Here is an 11,619-nt window from a genome sequence, read left to right on the forward strand (position 1 = left end):
TCTCATAAGATGACTTATGTAGTAATTAAGAGAATTTTAGATTCTGCCTGCTAAATCAGGGTTTCCCTTCAGAGGGTCATAGCTTTCTGTGTATCCACTGATGTGATTCTCTTTAGCTTCTGTGTCCACTGGAGATGAGAAAGAAGGGTGCAGATTAATAAAGAATGCTTTCATATAAAACCCCCACATACTTTGTAATTCCAAAGAAATATTCGTGGAGCACCAGACAAATCTAGTGTTTGCTTTCTTTAGTGGCTGTTACGTTATTTATTTCCTTGCAGGGGCTGTACCAGTTCATAATTTTGTTAAAATAATTTTTGTCATAAATTTGCCTGCATCTTCCTTCCTTCATTTCATTTTGATCACTTTTTAAAATCAATATAAAGAGAATAATTGTTTCTTCCTTTTTTTAAACATTTATTTATTTATTTGAAAGGAAGAGTTGCAGAGAATGAGAGAGATCTCCCATCAGCACGTTCACTCTGCAAATAACTACAATGGCTGGGGCTGGGCCAGGTCAAAGCCAGGACATCACTTGGGTCTTCCTGTCAGAATCAGGATCTCCCCCTCTGGGAACTGGCCAGGTTGCCACGAAGGAAGTCGAGGAGACTGAGGAAGGTCAAGCTAAACACACTTTTTTGATACTCTAGTGACTAGGAGGAAAGATCGCTCAAGCCTACGCCTGCAGGCACTAGGCACTACGGACCAGGAGCTTCTCCCTGTGCACTAGGCACTACGCACCAGGGAGAGAGGCTGAGAAACCTCTGGTTTACAGCTGAGCAACCTCTGGTTTATAGCGTCTGAGGGTCCCCTTATATACAGTTTCTAGAGGCTAGCCCCACCCACATTCTGACCTCCCAGTGTCCCGTAGTCATGGCAATGACAGTTTGTGGTTAGGCGGTCTAGTTAGGCTGTCCCTTTTCAAATATTACCCGCTAGCTTGGTTACCTTTCTACTTTTCTTTCAAGCTGTGCTACTGCACAGTTACTTTCTCCATGAATGGTTCCCTAACACTCCCATGTGGGAGGAGGGGGTTAACACTTGAGCCCTCTTCTGTCTTTATTCCCAGGCCATTAGGACAGAGCTGGATCAGAAGTGGAATAAACAGGGAAATGAACAGGTGTCCATATAAGATGCTGGTGTTGCAGGCAATGGCTTTTAACAGATAGCCACAATGCTGTTCCCCAAAAAGGGGTTTCTAATGTAAACAAGGACTATCACATTCTCCGTTGCATCAGTTTCTCTGAAAACCTTTCTCAGGAGCATTCTCCCCATTGCTCTGATCATTACATGAATGATGCTGAGCTTACTGGTCTGAAGTTTGGGAAAGAACAAACTCTGGGGTATACAGAAATCTTTTGTGCATCCAGGGGACACAGGAGCTTCACTGCCCATCCTGCCAACATCAGACTCAGGATCTCCTGCTCCCTCCTGGTCAGACCCTGTCTGCTCTGGGGAGTTGGCAAAAGACAGAATCAGTGTAAGAGTCTAACAGTCTCCTTTGAGATAATAACTACAATGCTGTAATGGGTCCTGATAATTAGCAAGACTGGAAAAGTTTCACTGTATTCTCAGGACCCCATTTTACTTTCAGTACAGATTCCGATGAAAAGATAATTGTATTCTGAAGTGAAGGGAGGTCACAGTCACAAATGCATTTCTAGTATTCCAGCTGCCTCCATCTGACTCCTTACAACGGTGGTGACCTTCTTGCCAATGCTTGTCCTGGGGGCTGAAAGAAACAGAGGATTTTCTATGTCAGTGTGAAAGAGAGAAGTTTTAAACAGGAAGGCGTCTCTGGAGCCTGGGTGAGTGATCAGGTGAGAAAGGGGATTCTTCTGTGCTTGCTCCTGGTCCTGTGCCCCAGCCTCACATCAAGGAGGAAGGATTCTGGGATGTGTGCTGAGCTAGGGCAGGGAGACGGGGTCCTACACTCTACTCCAATCCTGGGGGCTCCTAATGTAATTCAGTGTCATGTACAATGACATTGGTTCTTGGTCTTAATGAAATTAACCCTGATATATGATTCTGATGTATTTAAGGTGGTTCTTACAAATCTGCTGTTCCATCCACCGGATGGGAGTCACAGACTCCACTTTCAGAATTATCCGTGATGCACATCTGTCAGTAACGTGCTTATGATAAAGACTTGGGAAACCCTACAACAATCTTCTGCTCCTGGAAGAAGCTGTGGAGTCCAGGAGCAGTTGTTGGAATAGCAAGATTTTCTCTAACTGTTGTTTTAATCCTCAGTGCAGTCAATGATTTTTTTCCTACTAAAAATATCCTTGGTACCTTGGAGATGGTAAGATTATTTTTGGTCTTTAAATAAGGAAAGACTTTTTTTTTTTGACAGGTAGAGTGGACAGTGAGAGAGAGAGAGAGACAGAGAGAAAGGTCTTCCTTTTGCCGTTGGTTCACCCTCCAATGGCCGCCGCGGTAGGCGCGCTGCGGCCGGCGCACCGCGCTGTTCCGATGGCAGGAGCCAGGTGCTTCTCCTGGTCTCCCATGGGGTGCAGAGCCCAAACACTTGGGCCATCCTCCACTGCACTCCCTGGCCACAGCAGAGAGCTGGCCTGGAAGAGGGGCAACCGGGACAGGATCGGTGCCCCGACCGGGACTAGAACCCGGTGTGCCGGCGCCGCAAGGCGGAGGATTAGCCTGTTGAGGAAAGACTTTTTAAACCTCATGCTGCTTGTCCTGTAGAGATGGACATCACCTGGCAACTGCCACGTACAAAAGTGTCTTCCAGCGTTTGTTCTGAATTGAAAATATTTTCATGTCAATCACACGTGCCACAGTTTCAAATGATAAACTACACAGGATTGGACATTAGATATTCCATGGGGTTTAAATGCTTTAGTACACAGTAACCTTTAAAAATATTTATTAAAATTATCATCAACTATTAATCACAAGTTAATCATATGATATTAAGGTGGAAATATTTAGTTTCTACCATACATGATTTCATCATGGATGGTGTCTCCTGTCACATGGTCTACAGCAGACCTGTAACCAGCACTTATGTCCAGTAGTAAAACAGTAGTAAAACAGAAATATATTGTTTGAATTACCTTCCTAATCAATCACCAATTAAATATAATAAAATACTGTTTTTCAAGGAGAAGGACATTAGAAAAATACTATAATCACAGGATTTACATCTTCAAAAGTTACCTAAATGCTTAGTCAATAATTATGTAGGCTTATGCAGTGAAAAATTATATGCATAGAATTAAACTTTCATTAAAAATTGATAAAATAAATTCCCACTAGTCTGTAATAAATTGACATCATAAGAAAATAAATATGCATGTGTTATTTGAAGTGCATATCTAACTAGATTTTTAGAATAGCAAGATGATTAAGTTACCTGCTTCCAGGTAATTTCCAGGTTCAAATCACCACTTTATGCATTAAAAATTTTAAATTTAGAAAATGGCTGTCTTATAGCTGCCCAAGTGATAATTTCATTTCAAATGAAATGGATACTTCTACCTTTCGAGGAGTTATGGCTACATGAATTACTTAAAAGTCTCCACATTTTTGTAAATCAAACTTTGTAGGTGGCCTTAAGACATGAATATGCATATTAAACAGCTGTCTCTAAGTGCTAACTGATGTAAGTGGACAATACTGTGTATTGAGAGATTTAAATCTGGTTGATATTAATACACATAACTCTTGCCTCATTTCCCATACAGGAGTCTGAGGCTCAGAGAAAATTAACAGGCATTGGCAGATGATGGATTGGTCACCAGAGACTGGACAATGGAGATGATCTACTTATAACAAATAATTACAGGAATCCTAGGGAATTTCTCTCTTATTTCTCATTATCTCTATCTCTACTTCACAGGATGCAAGTTTAGACACAGATTTGATCATCAAACATCTGACTGTAGCCAACTGCTTAGTCATTCTCTCTAGAGGAGTTCGCCAAACCATGGCAGCTTGGGGATGAAGCATTTCCTCAGTGATGCTGGGTGCAAGCTTGTGTTCTATGTGCACAGAGTGGACAGGGATGTGTCCATTAGCAGCACCTACATACTGAGTATCTATCAGGTCATTAGCACTATTATCACTATGTCCTAGTAACACTATGTGGGCCAAGCTCAAAGCAAAAGCTCCCAAGCACATTGGCCACTCCATTGTCCTCTTCTGCATGCTGAACTTGATACTAAATGCCATTGTACCAGTGCATGTGACTGGGAACAGGAGTGAAAAAAACATCACCAGAGAAACTGACCTTGGCTACTGCTATTTAATCAATAGTGACAGATTCACAGAGTATGCAGCACTGTATGCAGCACTGGTGCTATTCCAAGATGTTTTCTTTGTGGCACTCATGCTGTGGGAAATAGCTAAATGGTTTTCACCCTGTACAGGCACAAGCAGCAGGTCCAATACATCCATGAAACCAGAGTTTCCTCCATGTCCTCCCCAGAGTCCAGAGCCACCCAAAGCATATTTGTCCTTGTGTGCACCTTTGTAACTTTGTTCACTCTCTCCTCCTTTTTTCATATTGGAGTAACTGAATTAAGCAATCCCAGTTTGTGGCTGGTGAACATCTCTGCACTACAGGCTGGGAGTTTCCCTACTGTGAGCCCCTATATTCTCATGAGCCAAGAATCCAGAGTACATAGTCTCTGTTGTGCCTGCACCAGGAATACGCAACCCCATACTCAACAAGACCATGCAAAGTATATGAATATTCACAATGAATTTTCTAAATGTTTCAAAATAAATTAATTTATTTTCTACATGAGAAGAGGGGATACAGACATAGAGCTAACCATCCCATGATTCACACCCAAATGCCTGTAATAGCTGTCCAAAACATAAATACTGCAAGCAGGGGACTCTTTGAGTTTCGCACAATTACTTGACCCAATATCTCTGCCTCCCAGGTCTGCATCATCAGCTAGCCTGGGTCCGGAGCAGGGCTGGGGATCCAACCCTGGTAACTCTGATGTTTGATTGGCAATTTTATCTGGGATCTTAACCAAGGCCAAACACCTGCTATTACAATGGTGAGTTCTTCATGCTCTAATCCATCCTGGAGTGTAAGCATATTTCTGGATCTGTCACAATCAGAGTGTGGTTAACAAGACAGCATGAATTTCTGCTTTAAATAAAGAACATGGGGATGGCACTGTGGCATAGGGGGTTAATCTGAAATTGTGCCAATTCCTATATAGGCTGCTGCACTTCTGATCCATCTCCCCGTAATGCCTGAGACAACAGAGGAAAATGGTCTGCAGCTTGATCCCTATCATTCATATGGGAGACCCAGATGCAGATCCTGGCTTGTTGCTTCAGTTTGGCTATGCTCTGGACACTGAAGCCATTCGGGTAGTAAACCAGAGGATGGAACATCTCTCTTTTACTCTCCCTCCTTCTCTCTTTCTCTCACTCAGTAACTCTGCCATAAAATAAAGAAATGTCTTAATTTTTAAAATAAAGAATATGATTTAAGAAATAAAAGTGAATTACTATGTAATTGTTACATTAATGCCTATATTATGGAAAGCAAGGTGCAAACTGGTAAAGAATACTTTGGGGGGCCAGTTCTGTGGTGTAGCAGGTAAAGCCACAGCCTGCAGTGCCGGCATCTCATATGGGTGCCGGTTCGAATCCTGATGCTCCACTTCCAATCCAGCTCTCTGCTATGGCCTGGGAAAGCAGTGGATGATGACCCAAGTCCTTGGGCTCCTGCACCCAGGTGGGAGACCTGAAAGAAGCTCCTGGCTCCTGACTTTGCATCAGCTCAGCTCCGACTATTGCGGTCATTTGGGGAGTGAACCAATGGATGGAAGACCTATCTCTCTCTCACTCTCTCCTTGCCTCTCCTTCTCTCTCTGTGCAACTGTGACTTATTTCAGGGAATAAATAAATCTTTTAAAAAAGAGAATACTTTGGTGTAAAATCCCCACATCCTCTTTAATTCCAAAAAAGCTTTTCATGGAGTACCAGGCGAATCTAGTGCTTTCTTTCTTTAGTGGCTAATGAGTGACTTATTTCTTCCAAGAGGCTGTAACAAATCTTGATAATTTTTTCTTAGATACAATTCCCTCCATCTTCATTCCTTCCATTTATTTTTCTTTTAATCATTTTTTCATTAATATAAAGAGAACAATGGGGGCAGGCACTGTGGCATGGGGGTAAAGTCGCAGCCTGCAATGCTGGCATAACATATGGGTGCCAGTTCGAGTCCTGGCTGCTCCACTTCCTATTCAGCTCTCTGCTATGGCCTGAGAAAGAAGTGGAAGATGGCCCAAGAACATGGAACCCTACACCTGCATTTGAGACCCAGAGGAGGCTCTTGGCTCATGGCTTCCAATTGGCCAAGCTCTAGCCATTGCAGCCATTTGAGGAATAAACCAGTGGATAGAAGACCTCTCTTTCTCTCCCTCTCTCTCTCTCTCTCTGCCTCTGGTTCTCTGTAATCTTCCTGTCAAATAAATAAATATTTTAAAAAAGAGAACAATGGTTTATTTCAATTTTTTTTTCTTTTTTTAACTTTTATTTAATAAATATAAATTTCCAAAGTACAACATTTGATTACAGTGGCTTACCCCCCATAACTTCCCTCCCACCCGCAACCCACACATCTCCTGATCCCTCTGCCATTCCATTAACATAAAGATTCATTTTCAATTATCTTTATATACAGAAGATCTATTTAGTATTTATTAACTAAAGATTTCAACAGTTTGCATCCGCACAGAAACATAAAGTGTAAAGTACTGTTTGAGTACTAGTTATAACATTAATTCACATTGTATAACACATTAAGGACAGAGATCCTACATGGGGAGTTGGTGCACAGTGACTTCTGTTGTTGACTTAACAATTGACATTCTTGTTTATGGCACCAGAAATCACCCTAGGCTCTTCTCATGAGTTACAAAGGCTATGGAAGCCTTTTGAGTTCAACAACTCCAATCTTATTTAGACAAGGTCATAGTCAAAGTGGAAGTTCTCTCCTCCCTTCAGAGAAAGGTACCTCCTTCTTTGATGGCCTGTTCTTTCTGCTGGGATCTCACCCACAGAGATCTTTCATTTAGATTTTTTTTGCCAGAGTGCCTTGGCTTTCCATGCTTGCGAAACTCTCATGGGCTTTACAGCCAGATCTGAATGCCTTAAGGGGTGATTCTGAGGCCAGAGTGCTGTTTAGGACATCTGCCATTCTATGAGTCTGCTGTGTATCCCACTTCCCATGTTGGATCGTTCTCTGCTTTTAATTCTAACAATTAGTATTAGCAGACACTAGTCTTGTTTATGTGATCCCTTTAACTCTTAACCCTATCATTATAATCAATTATGAACTGAAACTGATCACTTTGACTAGTGAGATGGCCTTGGTACATGTCACTTTGATGGGATTGAATTGTAATCCCCTGGCACCTTTCTAACTCTACCATTAAGGGTAAGTCCGAGTGAGCCTGTGCCAAAGAATACATCTCCTCCCTCTCTTATTCCCACTCTTGTATTTAACAGGGATCACTTTTCAGTTAAATTTACACACCTAAGAATAATGTGTTAATTACATAATGTAGGTTAATTACAGAGTTAAACCAATAGTATTAAGTAGAACAAAAAAATACTAGAAAAGATAAAGTATTAAGTTGTTCATCTACAGTCAAAACAAGGGCTGATCAAGTCACTGTTTTTCATAGTGTCCATTTCACTTCAACAGGTTTCCTTTTTGGTACTTGGTTGGTTGTCACTGATCAGGGAGAACATATGATATTTGTTCCTTTGGGACTGGCTTATTTCACTCAGCATGATGTTTTCCAGATTCCTCCATTTTGTTGCAAATTACCGGATTTCATTTTTTTCCACTGATGTATATTATTCTATATAGTACATATCCCAAAATTTCTTTATCTAGTCTACTGTTGATGGGCATTTGGGTTGGTTCCAGGTCTTAGCTACTGTGAATTGAGCTACAATAAACATTAATGTGCAGACAGCTTTTTTATTTGCCAATTTAATTTCCTTGGGTAAATTCCAAGGAGTGGGATGGCTATGTTGTATGGTAGGGTTATATACAGGTTCCTGAGGAATCTCCAGACTGACTTCCATAGTGGCTTTACCAGTTTGCATTCCCACCAACAGTGGGTTAGTGTCCCTTTTTCCCCACATCCTCTCCAGCATCTGTTGTTGGTAGATTTCTGAATGTGAGCCATTCTAACCAGGGTGAGGTGAAACCTCATTGTGGTTTTGATTTGCATTTCCCTGATTGCTAGTGATCCTGAACACTTCTTCATGTGTCTGTTGGCCATTTGGATTTCCTCTTTTGAAAAATGTCTATCAAGGTCCTTGGCTCATCTCTTAAGTGGGTTGTTTTGTTGTTGTGGAGTATCTTGATCTCTTTGTAGATTCTGGTTATTAATCTTTGATTTGTTGCATAGTTTGCAAATATTTTTTCCCATTCTGTCTGTTGCCTCTTCACTTTCCTGACTGTTTTTTTTTTTCAGTACAGAAACTTCTCAATTAGATGCAATCCCTATTGTTAATTTGGGCTTTGACTGCCTGTGCCTCTGGGGTCTTTTCTAAGAAGTCTTTGCCTGTGCCTATATTTGCAGGGTTTCCCCAATGCTCTCTAATAATTTGATGATGTTGAGTCATAGATTTAGATCTTTAATCCATGTTGAGTTGATTTTTGTTTGAGGTGTAAGGTAGGGGTCTTGTTTTATGCTTCTACATGTGGAAATCCAGTTTTCCCAGCAGCATTTGTGGAATAGAATTTCCTTGCTCCAGGAATTGGTTTTAGATCCTTGATCAAATATAAGTTGGCTGTCGATGTTTTTATTTATTTCTGGTGTTTCTATTCTGTTCCATCGGTCTATCCATCTGTTTCTGTACCAGTGTCATGCTGTTTTGATTACAACTGCCCTGTAGTATGTTCTGAAATCTGGTATTGTGATGCCTCCGGCTTTGTTTTTGTTGTACAAGATTGCTTTAGCTATTCGAGGTCTCCTGTGTCTCCATATGAATTTCAGCACCTCTTTTTCCAGATCTGAGAAGAATGTCTTTGGTATTTTGATTGGCATTCCATTGAATCTATAAATTGCTTTAGGGAGAATGGACATTTTGATGATATTGATTCTTCCAATCCATGAGCATGGAATATTTTTCCATTTTTTGGTGTCCTGTTAAGTCCCTTAACATATCTTTTAAATAACCCAGTGCCCTGTAATTAGGTACATATACATTTATAATAGTTACATCTTCCTGTTGAATTGATCCCTTAATCATTATATAGTGCACCTCTTTGTCTCTCTTAACAGTTTTTATGTTAAAGTTTATTTTGTCTGATATTAAGATGGCTACATCAGCTCTTTTTTGATTTCTGTTGGCATGGAATATCTTTTTGCAACCTTTCACTTTCAGTCTGCATGCATCTTTGTTGGAAAGATGTGTTTCTTGTAAGGAAAAAATGGATGTGTTTTGTTCCTTAATCCTTCAGACAGTCTGTGTCTTTTAACTGGAAAGTTGAAGCCATTAACATTCAATGTGACTATTGATAAGTAGTAACTTTGCCCTGCCATTTTCCCAAAGATATTTTCTTATATATGCTTTGAACTTCCTGGATATTTTATTGGGAGGTTTTCTTCCTTTATCTTCTTTCATATTGATGACCGTGTTTCTGTGTTTCCATGTGTAACACATCTTTAAGCATCTTTTGCAGGGCTGGACGAGTGGTGACAAATTCTTTCAATTTCTGTTTGCTGTGAAAGGTCTTTATTTCACCTTCATTCACAAATGAGAGCTTTGCAGGGTATAATATTCTGGGATGGCAGTTTTTTTTTTCTTTTAGTACCTGGGCTATTTCTCACCATACCCTCCTAGCCTGTAGGGTTTCTGATGAGAAGTCTGCTGTGAGTCGAATTGGAGATCCTCTGAGAGTAATCTGACGTTTCTCTCTTGCACATTTTAGGATCTTTTCTTTATGTTTTACTGTGGTGAGTTTGATTACAACGTGTCGTGGTGAGGATCTCTTTTGGTCACATTTATTGGGGGTTCTATGTACTATGTTCTAGTACTTCCTGTACTAGGATGTCTCTGTCTTTCTCCAAACCCGGTAAGTTTTCTGCTAGTATCTCACTAAAAAGGCCTTCTAATCCTTTCTCTCTCTCCATGCCTTCAGGAACTCCTAGAACCCAAATGAATGTTGTTTGTTTTAATAGTATCCTGTAGATTCCCGACAATATTTTTTGATTTCTAACTTCCTCTTCTTTTCTTTGGTTTGACTGTATACTTTCCTGTTCTCTGTCTTCTAAGTCTGATATTCTCTCTTCTGCTTCACTGATTCTGTTTTTAAGGCTCTCTAATGTGTTCGTCATTTGTTCTATTGAATTCTTCATTTCATTTTGATTTCTCTTCAACATCACAATTTCATGTTCTACTTGATTCTTCATTTAATTTTGATTCCTCCTTAAGATTTCATTTTCACAAGAGAGATTTTTTTATCCTGTCAAATAAGGATTTCTGTGGTTCAAGAATTTGTTTTTGAGTACTTCTAAATGTTCTTATCATAAATTTTTTGAAATCCGTATCTTGCATTTCTTCTATCTCATCATCTTCATAATCTTGAATTAGAGTGTCATGTACATTTGGGGGCATCATAATGTCTTCCTCAAATCAGGAGGTTCACTCCCTAAATGAACACAATGACTGGAGCTGAGCCAGGCCAAAGCTAGAACTAAACTGGGTCTACCATGTGGCTGCCAGCAGCCCAACACCTGGGCCACCATCTGTTGCTTTACCCTGCCATTACCAGCAAGTTGGATGCAATGTGAAACAGGTGGCCATATAGGATGCTGGCATCACAGGGAGTGGCTTTTACCAGCTAGCACAATGCAGAACCAAAGAGCACTGGTTTCTAATGGAAACTATGGTCATCATGTTCTCCATTGAACCTGTGTTTCTGAAAACCTTTCTCAGGAGCATTGTTCAAATGGCTCTGCTGTTTACACAAGTGATGCTGAGCTTAGTGGTCGGAAGTTTGGAAAAGAACTCACTGCAGAATAGAAAGAATTCTTCTGTGTATCCAGGGAGACACAGGAGTTTCACTGCCCATCCCTCCCATGTCAGGCTCAGGATCTCCTGCTCCCTCTAGGGCAGACCCTGTTTGCTCCAGGGAGCTGAGAAAAAACAAGTCAGTGTGAGAGATTAACAGTCTCCTTTGAGATATTAACTACTATGATTCAATGGTTCCTGGTAGTTACCAAGAGTGAAAAAAGTTTCACAGTATTCTCAGATTCCCAATTTTCAATTCACTGCAGCTAACGATGAAAAGATAATTGCATTCTGAAGGTTGGTGAGGTCACACAGACACAAACACATTTCTAGTGCTCCAGCTGCCTCCAACCCACTCAATACAACTGTGGTGACCTTCATGCCAATGCTTATTTCAGCCTGGAGGCTGAAAGGAAGGGGATTTTCCATGTCAGTGGAAAAGAAAGAAGCATTCAGCAAGGAGGCGTCTCTGGAACCTGGGTGAGTGATCAGGTGAGAAAGGGGATTCTCCTGTGTTTGCTCCTGGTCCTGTGCCCCAGCCTCACAGGAAGGAGGAAGCATTCTGGGATGTGTGCTGAGCTAGGG

This window comes from Lepus europaeus, chromosome 19, assembly GCF_033115175.1.
Source record: "Lepus europaeus isolate LE1 chromosome 19, mLepTim1.pri, whole genome shotgun sequence".
In the NCBI taxonomy this organism is placed as follows: Eukaryota; Metazoa; Chordata; class Mammalia; order Lagomorpha; family Leporidae; genus Lepus; species Lepus europaeus.